Raw genomic sequence first — 11,444 nt, 5'->3', positions numbered from 1 at the left:
TGAAGGTGGAACTGACAGGTTTGACCGCCGTCAACTAGCAAATGCTAGCCCCGGAGGCCGGCGGGGCGTGGGGTCAGACGCGGGATGGCGTCCTAGGCCAAGAGCAGACCTGAGTCAGGGGGCAGGGAGGCAAGGTCAGTGGAGGGGCGCGTCCGAGGTGGAGGCGGAGCCTGGAAAAGCAGGCGACCGGCCGGTGGCATGGCCAGCGGTGGGCTGAGGCCGGCGCTGGGCGGCGGGCGGGGCCTGGGCCTCTGGGGCCTGCGCCTGCGCGCCAGCGGAGGGGCGGGGCTACGCGCGCGCGCAATGCGCGGCCCGAGGGCGGAGCCCGGGCGGGCGCATATGAGGGGGTGCGCGGTGTCGTGGTCCGGTGCTTCCTCAGGCCGCTGGTGCGTTGCGGGCAGCTGCGAGTCGGGCAGCCGGCATGTGACAGGCGGTCCTTCGCCGCACCTTTCGCCCTTCCATCCTCGGGCCCGCAGGCCGCTGGGGCCCGTAGTTGGGCCACAGCCGAGGAGGCAGCGCGACCTCTGCGCGGTGAGAGCCGGGCCGGGGTCGGGGCGGAGTCAGGCGGGCGCCCACGACTGTACGGGCGGGGGGCGCGGCCGGGCGGCGAGGAGGCCAGGTCCCCGGGGAGGCGTCGGCCGAGTCCTGCGCCCTCCGGGGCGACCCCTTTGGGGCAAGCGAGCTGCCCTGGGCAGAATCGGCCGGACCTCGGAGGCCGGACGCTCCCAGCCCCCTGGGCCGTGACAGACGCGCCGGGGCTGCGGGGCAGCGCCTTTCTCTGAGGAGAAAACAAGGCGAGGCCGCGAGGCCCCGGGATTTCGGAGCCAGGATGCTTGTGAGGCTTGATGGAGGAAAGTCCCGGGGTGCCCCAAGCAGTGGCTTTTGTTGTTGTTAATTACTAGGCCCAAACAAAGACACACCCTAAACACATCCCGAGATAAAAGTTTGGTGGACCACGTTGTTGCCATAGGTACAGATGCTTTTCTCGCTCTCTTTTTTAGACACCTGCTATTTTTCTACGAGCGTTTTTTATGCACCTACTTTCTTGTCATTAGGAAAGGAGGAATGACTCCGTTGAAAAGCTATTCCTCGGTGGCTAAGCTTGAGCTTGAATTTCAATAATTGCAAATTCATCTTTGTAGACTACCCAGCCAATTAAGCTTGCTGTACCTAGATTAGCCCTGAACAGTCTGGAAATTACTGATACCTGGACTCTTGGTGGTCCCAGATTGGAATCTCAGTGTTTCATTCCTGTGGGTGAGATAAACTGGGTTGTTAACCTTTTAAAAATAGCTATTTTAAAGGCATTCCCTTTCTCTTTTTTTTCCCGAGCATTAAAATATTGATGGAACCTATTAATTTTGCCAGGTTTTTTTTTGGTAGCATCATTTTTTAGATTGGTTTAAAGAGATTTAGTGGTGGCAGCGCTTCTTCAATCTTAAGATACTCTCCTTTGCAAAAGATAGGTACAAAACGTGTCTTGTCATTTGTAATCAATATGTGATAAGGATGCAAACGTTCCTGAATGTCTGGCCTGAAGTCAGCCTTCTTGTTCTTAGACTTTATTACTGTTTGTTTCTACTTATTGTGTTGTTTTCTTTAGTGTTCTCAACAACATTGACTTTAATCTTTGGATAAAAACATACACTTCCTTGAACCCTAGCTATCCATATTGTCGTAGTTCAATGTTGTATTAATATGCCATAGTAAGAAGCTGTTAGAAGTCATCCCGGGAGCAGGAAGTCCCCCCTTTTTTAAACCACTATTCTACCTTTTGAAATCCAGACCTGCATTTTGTTTGTTACCTTGATTTAACTCCTTTGATTGTATGGTAGAAGAGGGGAGACTTTGATTCCATGTTTAAAAGTCCTCCGGTGACTCTCCATAGGCTATGTTGATGTAACTCAAAGTCCTTCATCATTTCTGGTACATGCTTGCATTCCAGTTTTATTTTCTACCATTATTTCTGCTCTCTGCATACGAGACTACTTGGCAGTTCTCTGAAGACCTCTTCTTTTGTGGTTTAACTCTGTTCCCTCTGTTGAGAATTCTTTTTTTCTCCTTTACCTGGTTGATAGCTTGCTTTTCAAGACCTAAGTGAACTGTCACCTCTGATCTGTCCAGACATTTCATCCCACTTGTCTTGACTGATAGATAGTTGGCTTTCTGTACTACATCCAATAGTACATTGTATGTTCCACAGTTAACTATTTGTCAGTTGGTAGTTAATGATTTATATATTCATTTCCTCCACCAGATTTTGGGGAAAGAAGGGAACTTTGCAACTGTAGCACACACTGTTGTGTGGCACAGGTGCTGATAAAGTATTTATTAAATGAATTACTTTTTAAAGAATGAGAATGGTTTCAATCTTTTTTTGTTTTGTTTTGTAAAAGCTCTTTTTTAAAAATTATATTTTACTGTCTTTTCAGTGAAAGTTTACAAAGCAAATTAGGTTCCCATTTGACAATTTCTATACAAATTTTTCAGTGACATTACATTTTTTACTATGTGTCAACATTCTCTTTGTGTTCTGGTTCCGTTTTCAGTGCTCTAGTTTCCCTGCCCCCTTATCTTCTTGTGTTTGCTTTAAAGTAGTTGTTGACCTTTGGGTCTCGTCAATGGTTTTTTAATGGAGCACTGTACTCATTGGTAATATCCTTTATTTTGTGTGCCAATCTGTTAATTTCGCTAAAAGGTGACCTTGGGATAGTTTTGGTTCAGGGTTTAAAGAGAATCTCAGGGTGATAGTCTCAGGGAGTTCTCTAGTCTCAACTGGTCCAGTAAGCCTGGACTTTTTAAGAATTTGAGATCTGTTCCGCGTTTTCCTCCCGTTGTATCAGGGTTTATCTATAGAACGGTGAGTAGTGGTAGCAGGGCACCATCTAGTTCTTCTGCCCTCAGGGTAGATATGGCCGAGGCCCCTGTAGGCTGTTAGCCCTGTAGACTAGTTTCTTCTCTGAGACTTTGGTTTCCTTCTTTTTCTTTTGCTCCAGACAAGTAGAGACCAATAGTTGTATTTTAGATTGCTGCTTGCAAGTTTTTAAGACCCTAGATGCTACTCACCTCTCTAGAATGCAGAACATGAACTTTGTGAAAATGGTTTCAATTGTGAATATGGTGTTAAGGTCAGCAAAAATGCTTCCGACTGCCTTTTTATCAGAAAACTTAGAATGAATCTCAAGGTACTTTTAAATTTTCCAGAACAAAGTCAGAATTGTTATTGCTGGTTAGGAATGAAACCGCAGTTATGATGGGAAAAAAACAATCCATTTTAGGACTCAAGAATAAAAGGAATGGCCAGTAATGACTGCTGCTTCATTGATCCTAAACTTTATCTTGAGTAGAAGTAATTTTCCTAAGGTGACACAGGTAGAAAATGACAGAGCTAGGATTACAGTTTAGATTTTTTGATCATCTGTGTATTCAGCCTTGCCCCCACCCAGTTTCCTAATTCTTAACTCTTAATGATTGTTTTGCAGTCTGGGAGAAGGGTTCGTAGGCTTGGGAATGTGGAACTTGAATTAACAGATTGTTTAGTTCAATTTTAAAATTTTTCCCATTAAAAAACTAAAACCTGAAAGGGGAAGTAACTTGCTTAAGTTTCTTAGGGCCAGCTGTATCCCGTCTCCCCTGACCTTATACTTACGGACTCAAGGATGCTTTGGGGGAAAGTGAGGAATTGGCCTATTTTCAGAGGGAGAGCAAATCCACTTGCACTTTCTTGCTCCATAAATCCTTAGCTGCTACTCCTAGGGGCTTAGCGTCCTTGAGTGGCTGAGATACATGGTAATTCATTTAAAGATATGGGAGAAACCCAACCGTCTCCATTGCATTTGGCCTGATTCTTTTTAACCTCAGTGCTGGGGCCCTCTATCCAGATGTCCCATAACAAATGGCTTATGCTTACCATATGGAGAGCCTACATACAGTTAGATACAATTTGATGGTAAAATGAGATTTTAATAAGGTTACAGCTGGCTAATAGCATGGCTAAAATTACATGTATGGCTATCCTGTATGTGAGAATAGCCTATCTGATTACTCTTACGCCATCCATTTTTTTGGGGAAAAAATTGATTGTGATTTCAGACCTCTGAAAGTCAATTTTGAAATGTGCACTTAGTGTGGTGGGTCTGGTCACTTCCAACCAGCTTTTTATTTTACAAACAGCATAATGGCCAAAGAAATAAGAAAAAATAAAAATCAACTTAAAAATTTTCTCTCATTTCTTTTTTTATCATATATACATGATTTTATAATATTTAATTATTTTAATTTAATCAAAACAAATATAATTTTAAAACATGCTTTTATATTTAATGTGTTTTCTTTTTGCTATAGTTTTCATACCTTTAAATTATTATACAGTATTACACTAAGTTGAGTTACTTATTTATAACTGAACATCCAGGTTGCTTCCCATTTTTCAAGTAATGCAGTTAGTATATAGCTGTTCTTCGTTTTGCATCTTTCCTTTAGGATAAAGTCCCAAGAGAGGGATTTATAAGGTTCAGAGTGTATGAAGATTTTTGTCACTTTTGAAAAAAATTGCCAGATTTATTTCTGAAAGACTGTATTGATTTACATTGCCTCCAGCAGAGTTTGGATGACCAGCTTTATTCTTTTACAGGCTTTTATTTTTAAGTTTGTTTTTCAAAGTGGACATACGGATACCTATTTCTAAATCACTATGCACCATAGAAAAGCAAATGTAGTGTTTTTCTACTTTTATTTTCTCTTTTGTATGAATTATTTGTCTTTTGCCCATAAATTTACTAGACTCTCAGCGATTTTCGTTAGCACTTAACACCATTAATATAGTAATCCTTTGAAATGTTTCTGATCTACTTTATTTTTGTTAGTGTTGTAGGCTTTGTAGTTTTAAATATTATTAAAATCACTAATTTTTTAAAAGAATTCGTGATTTTGTCTTTTGATAGTAAGGCCTGAATATGAATGTCTCTCTGATACGTGATGCATACTTTTTTTAAGCTTCTAGAGTTTATTTTGTTGTATTATCTATGTCTTTAGAAAATTATATAATATTGAAACTGTGTTTAATTTACGTGGATTCTTTATTTCTGTAGAAAACCATTGGTAAACTGTTGCCTTTTTTCTTCCTGAACTTCAATAGGGGAGAAAAAGTAATCTAGTAATTTTTTTATAAGTAGATACTTTTTAAAAAATAAATTATGTTAAAACTTAGACAAACCAGATTTTCATCAGACCAGAATTTTGGTTAATTGAAATTTTTGTTAGCTCAGGATTACCGAGTAGATTTTCTCTAATTTAATTCTTCTTGTTAATCATTCTAAGATATATGATAGTAAAACCTTGGTTATCTACTCCCGTTGGGGAATGAGGCATGTAGGTAGATGAGCTAGCCCAGGATAATAGTTAACATTGATTGAGTGCTGCCTACTGTGGTGGTACTTTGCATGTAATTTCTTTCTTATTTAATCCTCACAACAACCATATGACGTAGGCTCTTAAGTTTCCTCGTTTTAGATGAGAAAATTTAGGGGGGTAAAGTGACCTGCAAAAGATCATAGCTGGTAAGGGTTGGAAGTGGAACTTAGGCAGTCAGCCTGCTTTTAGCTGCCCTCTGTTCTGCCTCCTAGTCTAGCTGAGGGCTCATTTGGTGTATTTAAAAGGAGCTTTTTAAAAAGGGTATTATATTACCTTATTTGCTGTGCAAGGAGTTTGGACTTTTATCTCTTAGGCTTTGGAAAGATACTAGATGTTTCAAAGCAAGGGAAGGCTATGGTATCTTATATCTTTTAGGGAGATGGCTGTGGTGGCAATGTGGAAAACATATTGGATTATGTTTCTGATAGGAAGTGTTTGAAATAGTTATATGAGAAACGAAGGCTTGGACGGTAAGGTGGCGTGGAGATAGGGGATATCATGGAAAGTTCCAGGACAGTATCTTACACAAGAGTGGGAAGGTGGAGTGTGGCTGTGGAGAACACAGCACATCATCAGTAGATGGTGGTGACAGATGAATATGTGTTCACAGCGCTGTGTTGTACAGTACTTTCATAGCAGTGACTCTCATGGAGTAATCCAGTGACATATCCACCTCCCCTGCTGGACTGAGGCTTGTCAAGGACAGGGACCAAGTAGAAAGCATGGATGAGTTGATGCAGGAAGAGGGCAAGCAGCTGAACAATACCAAAATCAAAGAGTGGGTAGAGGAGGAGGAGGAGCTCTAGAAGGTGACAGCTGTCAGGGAGGAGGAGGAGAACCATCAGTGAGGAAGCCAGACGTCGGGGAGGGGTGTTAAGGAGAGGGAAATATTAGCACAGAAGTAGATGTGTAGAATGCCATCTCTGGCTACAAACATTTGTGGCTGGTGTGTGCTAATGTGATGTGCCAATGGTCAGTGGTTGTATAGTGCTAAGTTGTCTTTTTTTGCTGCTGACTCCCCCTGCCCCCAATACCTTTCTCAGAGTAGCCTGTGACTTCCTGTCTCTTGGCTTCTAACCTCTGCTTGCCACAGGTGCTGATGCTGGGGGCATGACTCAGCTTATTGAGATCATCCAGTCAGAACACTGCTTTCTTTTTGAGTGAATTGATATGTATAGTATATTTGGTGTAGTCTCTGTGTTTTCAGCTTATGCTGAGTTAATTGCTTTTGAATGCCCCAGAGTTATACTTCCCTGTCTTTAAAGGCCTCTGATTGTTATTTTGAGATTTGGAGCCATTGGGAAGCCAGCTGATTCTTAAAGGCTGAGTCTGCGAAATCTGAAGTTTTTCACTTGTTTACTTTTCCATGTTGATCAGTAGAGTTAGGCTGGATATAGTCGGTCATATTTGAGGATTGTTGATCTTAAAAATGCCCAAGAGCCATCGTTGTAAATAATTAAGAACTTCTGTTTTCTTTATACATTTCTGTAGTTATGCATAGTATGGAAGTTTGTTTTAAATTTCCTTAATCCGTTTATAACTTACTTCATATGTCCATTTTTCAGAGCGTCAGTTGGAAAGGAATTTATGGTTGATTTCTTCTACCATTTGCTTTAGAGTGTCCTTACCTTCCACTTTCTGCCTTCTCTTGCCCAGTTTCTTTACTTGGTAAGTACAATGGAAAAGGGGAAAAGAGAAAAAGTTTGTATAATTACTCCTCCCTTCCCTTCCTTTCCACAGTTGTTACTCCCCCCCATCCCCATCACTGCTCCCTGCTGTTCACTTTGGCATGGTCTCTGCTCCATATCTTCAGTTCTCTGTGTGGGAATGGAGATACAAGGCACAATTCTCAATTCTTTATCTGAGGAACACTTGGCTGTCTCAGGGTTTGGATCCTTCCGTGAGTCTCTGTTTTACTGTCTGGTATTGAAAAGCCCAGGTGACACCTCATACCCTAGCAGATGGTTTCTATTCCCTCACAGTCTCCCTCACTTTTAAAGTGCAAAAAAATAAATTCCAGTTCTATTTCTTTGAATTCTTCTGTGTCTCATCCATCCCCAACCCCAACATAACAAAATCTCTGATAACTGAAACCGAGAATACGCTGGGGACAATGGAGAGAGGCAGATGGTAGAAGGTACTTTGAATTGTTGCTGTCATCATACTAATGATATTTGGTTGCAGCCTGAGTGCTTTGAGAGGTTTCGCTGAACATTATTTCTTGGCGGCCCGTGTTAGGTTTAGAGTCACAAACTACTCTGAAGACCGTAGCATAGAAAAGCAGGAATACTCGTAACAGCTATTTAAGTGCTTAGAGTGGGCCTGGTAATATTTTGGTCAGAATTGGTAGGCTAGCCTACAGGAAATCTATCCTAGTGGTATTTTTTTCAGGGGGTGGGGAGTTGGGGATAGCTATCTTTTTTTTTCCCCTTCTTTTATTTTTTAAACTTTTCTGAAGTGTATTTTCCTCATTTTGGCATAGCATCTCAAATAAACACTCTTACTTATTTTTGGTACCAACTAAAATTGTAGACTTGGCCGTTATGGTGGTTGCTGTTGATGTCTACATTTTTCTAGGCCCTGAAGCGTTCTGTACTGTAAATTCCCTCAATCCTGGCTTTGAAACCAGATCCTGAGACTCGATTTTCCTCATTCATGCATTCATCCAGTCAAGAGTACCCTCTGAGCACTTGCTAGGTCGTGCAGTGGAAAAAACAAATTTTATGCCCTCGAAGCGCTTACATTCCAATAACAAGAGACAGAAAGTAAACACACAAATTAATGTGTAATGTGTCAGCCCTGGTGGAGCCCTGGTGGTGCAGTGGTTAAGTGTTTGGCTGCTAGCCAAAAGGTCAGCAGTTCAAATCCACCAGCTGCTCCTTTGGGTCTCTATGAGATAGAATCAACTTGACGGCAACAGGTTTGGTTTTTTTATGTCAGCCCTGGCGGTATAGTGGTTAAGAGCTCAGGCTGCCAACCAAAAGATTGGCAGTTCAAATCTACCAACCATTCCTTGGAAAACCTATGGGGCAGTTCTACTCTGTCCTGTAGGGTCATTATGAGTTGGAATCGACTCGATGGCAATGTTTCTTTTTGGTTTATGTTATTATAGTGCTGTAGAGAAAACTAGAATAAGGAGGGAAAGAGCATGGTTATATGAGGGGCATATTGCTGATTTATATAAGGTGGCTATGGAAGTCCTCAGTGATAAATGGTATTTGAGTAGAGGTCTGGAAGAAGGAATAGTGTGATCTGTGCAGATATTGGGGGAGAGAGAGCGTTTGAGGAAGATGGAGCAATGAATGCAAAGGTCCTGTGGCTAAAGTGTGTTTGCTCTGTTCAAGGAGTGGCAGGTAGGTCAGAGGAGGCATTGAGGAGAATGAGTGACAGACGATGAGCTTAGAGAGGCTGGTTGGGGGTGGGGGTGAGATGATATTACTTTGTAGGCAATTATAAGTTCTTAGGCTTTTATTCTGAAGGTGGGAAGGCACTGGAGGGATTTTTTTTAAGGCAATGGCCAGTTTTTTTTTTTTTAATATAATTTTATTTATTTTGTTGCTGAGAATATACACAGCAAAGCCTAACACCAATTCAACAGTTTCTACATGTACTGTTTAGTGACATTGATTACACTTTGAGTTGTGAAACGATTCTTAACTTCCTTTCCTGAGTTGTTCCTCCGCCATTAACATAAATTCACTGCCCCCTAAGGCTCCCATCTAATCTTTCAAGTTGCTGCTGTCGATTTGATGCCATATAGATAGTTCTTAAAAGAGCATAATGCTTAAGGCAGACATTTAAAAAAAATTTTTTTTTATTCTTTATATGAAGGTTTACAGAATGAATAGTTTCTCATTGAACAGTCAGTACACGTATTGTTTTATGACATTGGTTAACAACCCCATGACATGTCAACACTCTCCCTTCTCAATCTTGGAGGACCTTTTCTTTTTTTTTTTTTTGGTAAAAATATACATAGCCAAAGATACACCATTTCAAAAATTTCTACATGTACAATTCAGTGACATCGATCACATTCTTCCAGTTGTGCTGCTATTCTCACTATCCTTTTCCAGGTTACTCCATCACCATTGTCTTCAACTCACTGTCCCCTAGGCTTCCCATCAAACCTTTTGAGTTGCTGTTGTCAATTTGATCTCACATAGGTAATTCTTTTTTTTTTTTGTACTTTAGATGAAGATTTACAGAGAAAATGGTTTATCATTAAACAGTCAGTACACATATTGCCCTATGACAATGGTTAACAACTCCATGACATGTCAACACTGTCCTTTCTCAAGCTTGGGTTCCCTATCAACAGCTTTCCTGTCCCCTCGTAAGGCAGACTTTTTTTTACTAGTTAAGTGAATCTGTTATTTGGTTTTAAGAAGACTTCAGGAGATATTTTTAGTTTAATGTTTGAAGATTATCTCAGGATAATAATTTCAGCGGGTCATCCAACCTTCATGGCTCCAGGAAGTCTGGAGTCCAGGAGAATATGAAATTATATTCTGCATTTACCCGTTTGATCAGGGTACTGTGGAATCTTTGATCAAATGTTCAGTAATGGTAGCTGGGAACCATCCAGTTCTTCTGGTCTCATGGCAAAGGAGGCAGTTGCTGCACTAAATGCCTCTGAATTGTAAACTTTAAAATGGTTAATTTTGTTACATAAATTTCTCCTCAGTTAAAATAAACAAAAATAAATACATAAAGGAGGCAGTTGTTCATGGAGGCCATTAGCCACACATTCCATATCCTCTGCCTATTCTTGACTCTCCTTCCTCTGTTGTTCCAGGCAAAAGGAGAACAATTGTCGTGCCTTGGATGGCTGCTTGCAAGCTTTTAAGACCCCAAGCACTACGCATTGAACTAGGAGGGTAGAACAGAGGCAGTAAACATGTTATTTGGGTAATTAACTGGGATGTCCCAGGAAACCGTGACCCCAAACCTCCAAAGCCAGAAGTCAGATCCTATGAAGTTTTTGATTGTACATGAGCAGCCTCAGCAGCTACACTTTTTTTGTTTTTTTTGTTGTTGTAACTACCTATCACACAACTTTTGGGCAATGGCTAGTTTTTGTTATTTAAAATAGTATAACAAATCGTCAGATAACACCAGAATAGAAATATAGCTGTGGTCATCTCCTAAACATGATTAATAGAAAAGCCTGCAGACCACCTAGAGGCTCCATTCTTTAAGATCCCTAGACATGTATGCAAACGATTTATGAAGATCACTTCCTCCCACCATGTCCAACCTGTGGCTTTCTGTTCGTCTGGTACTGAAGCTGGTTGAAGTCTGCAGCATTGCATTGGAGGGTTTTGACTTATTTTAAATAGACCTTTCACCTGCCATATAGAGAGTGACCGGAGTGCGGTAATGACGGCAAGAAGATCATTTAGCAGGTTATAGCAGTTATCCAGTGGGAGATGATGGTGAATTTAGGCTGGGATGGCAGCAGTGAAGGTGGTGAGAAGTACTCATATTCTGTGTACATTTTGAAGGCAGAGCCTACAGAATTCGATCATGGGTTAGATGTGGGCTGTGGTTTTTGCTGAACAACTGGAAGTATGAAGTTACTGTTTACTGAGATGGGAAAGTCTACAGAGAAGCAGGTGTTAGAGGGAAATAATGAGTTCGATTTTGGCATGTTAAGTTTGAGATGGCTGTTAGAAATCTAAGTAGAGATATTGTATAGGTAACTGGGTATACGTGAGCCTGTAGTTCAGGTCAGAGGCCTGGGCTGAGATATAAATTCCAAAAAAACCAGTTGCTGTTGAGTTGATTCTGACTCGGAACTGCCCCATAGAGGTTCCAGGGAGTGCCTGGTGGATTCGAACCGCCAACCTTTTGGTTAGTAGCTGTAGCTCTTAACCACTATGCCACCAGGGATGTAAATAGATAGTATTTAATGCCATGAGATTGACACAAGCTAGGGAGTGAGTATGGCTGAAGAAGTCCAAAAACAGCTTGGAGCCCTGCAGCATTTACAGTGAGAGCGAACGAGAGAGAGAGAGAGAGAGAGAGAG

At 41.4% G+C, this 11,444-nt stretch overlaps 1 protein-coding gene across 7 annotated transcripts in view; it reads left to right on the top strand.

Moving 5' to 3' along the window:
- The first annotated feature begins 345 nt into the window (after positions 1-345).
- CCSER2 (coiled-coil serine rich protein 2) overlaps positions 346-11,444 on the top strand; it is a 285,551-nt gene continuing 274,452 nt past the window's right edge. For 5 of the 7 annotated variants that reach the window (XR_002822873.1, XM_023724846.1, XM_023724847.1 and 2 more), the window contains exon 1: positions 346-531. The gene's annotated coding sequence lies outside the window, so the exon portion shown is untranslated. Of the gene's footprint in view, positions 532-2,541; positions 7,081-11,444 lie in introns of those variants that run through there. The other 2 variants (XM_023724848.1, XM_023724850.1) reach the window with 2 other exon arrangements.

The sequence above is a fragment of the Trichechus manatus genome, unplaced genomic scaffold, assembly GCF_000243295.1.
Source record: "Trichechus manatus latirostris isolate Lorelei unplaced genomic scaffold, TriManLat1.0 scaffold00265, whole genome shotgun sequence".
In the NCBI taxonomy this organism is placed as follows: domain Eukaryota; kingdom Metazoa; phylum Chordata; class Mammalia; order Sirenia; family Trichechidae; genus Trichechus; species Trichechus manatus.
Note: the sequence above shows the minus strand (reverse complement) of the source record. Positions and strands in the feature narration are given on the sequence as shown.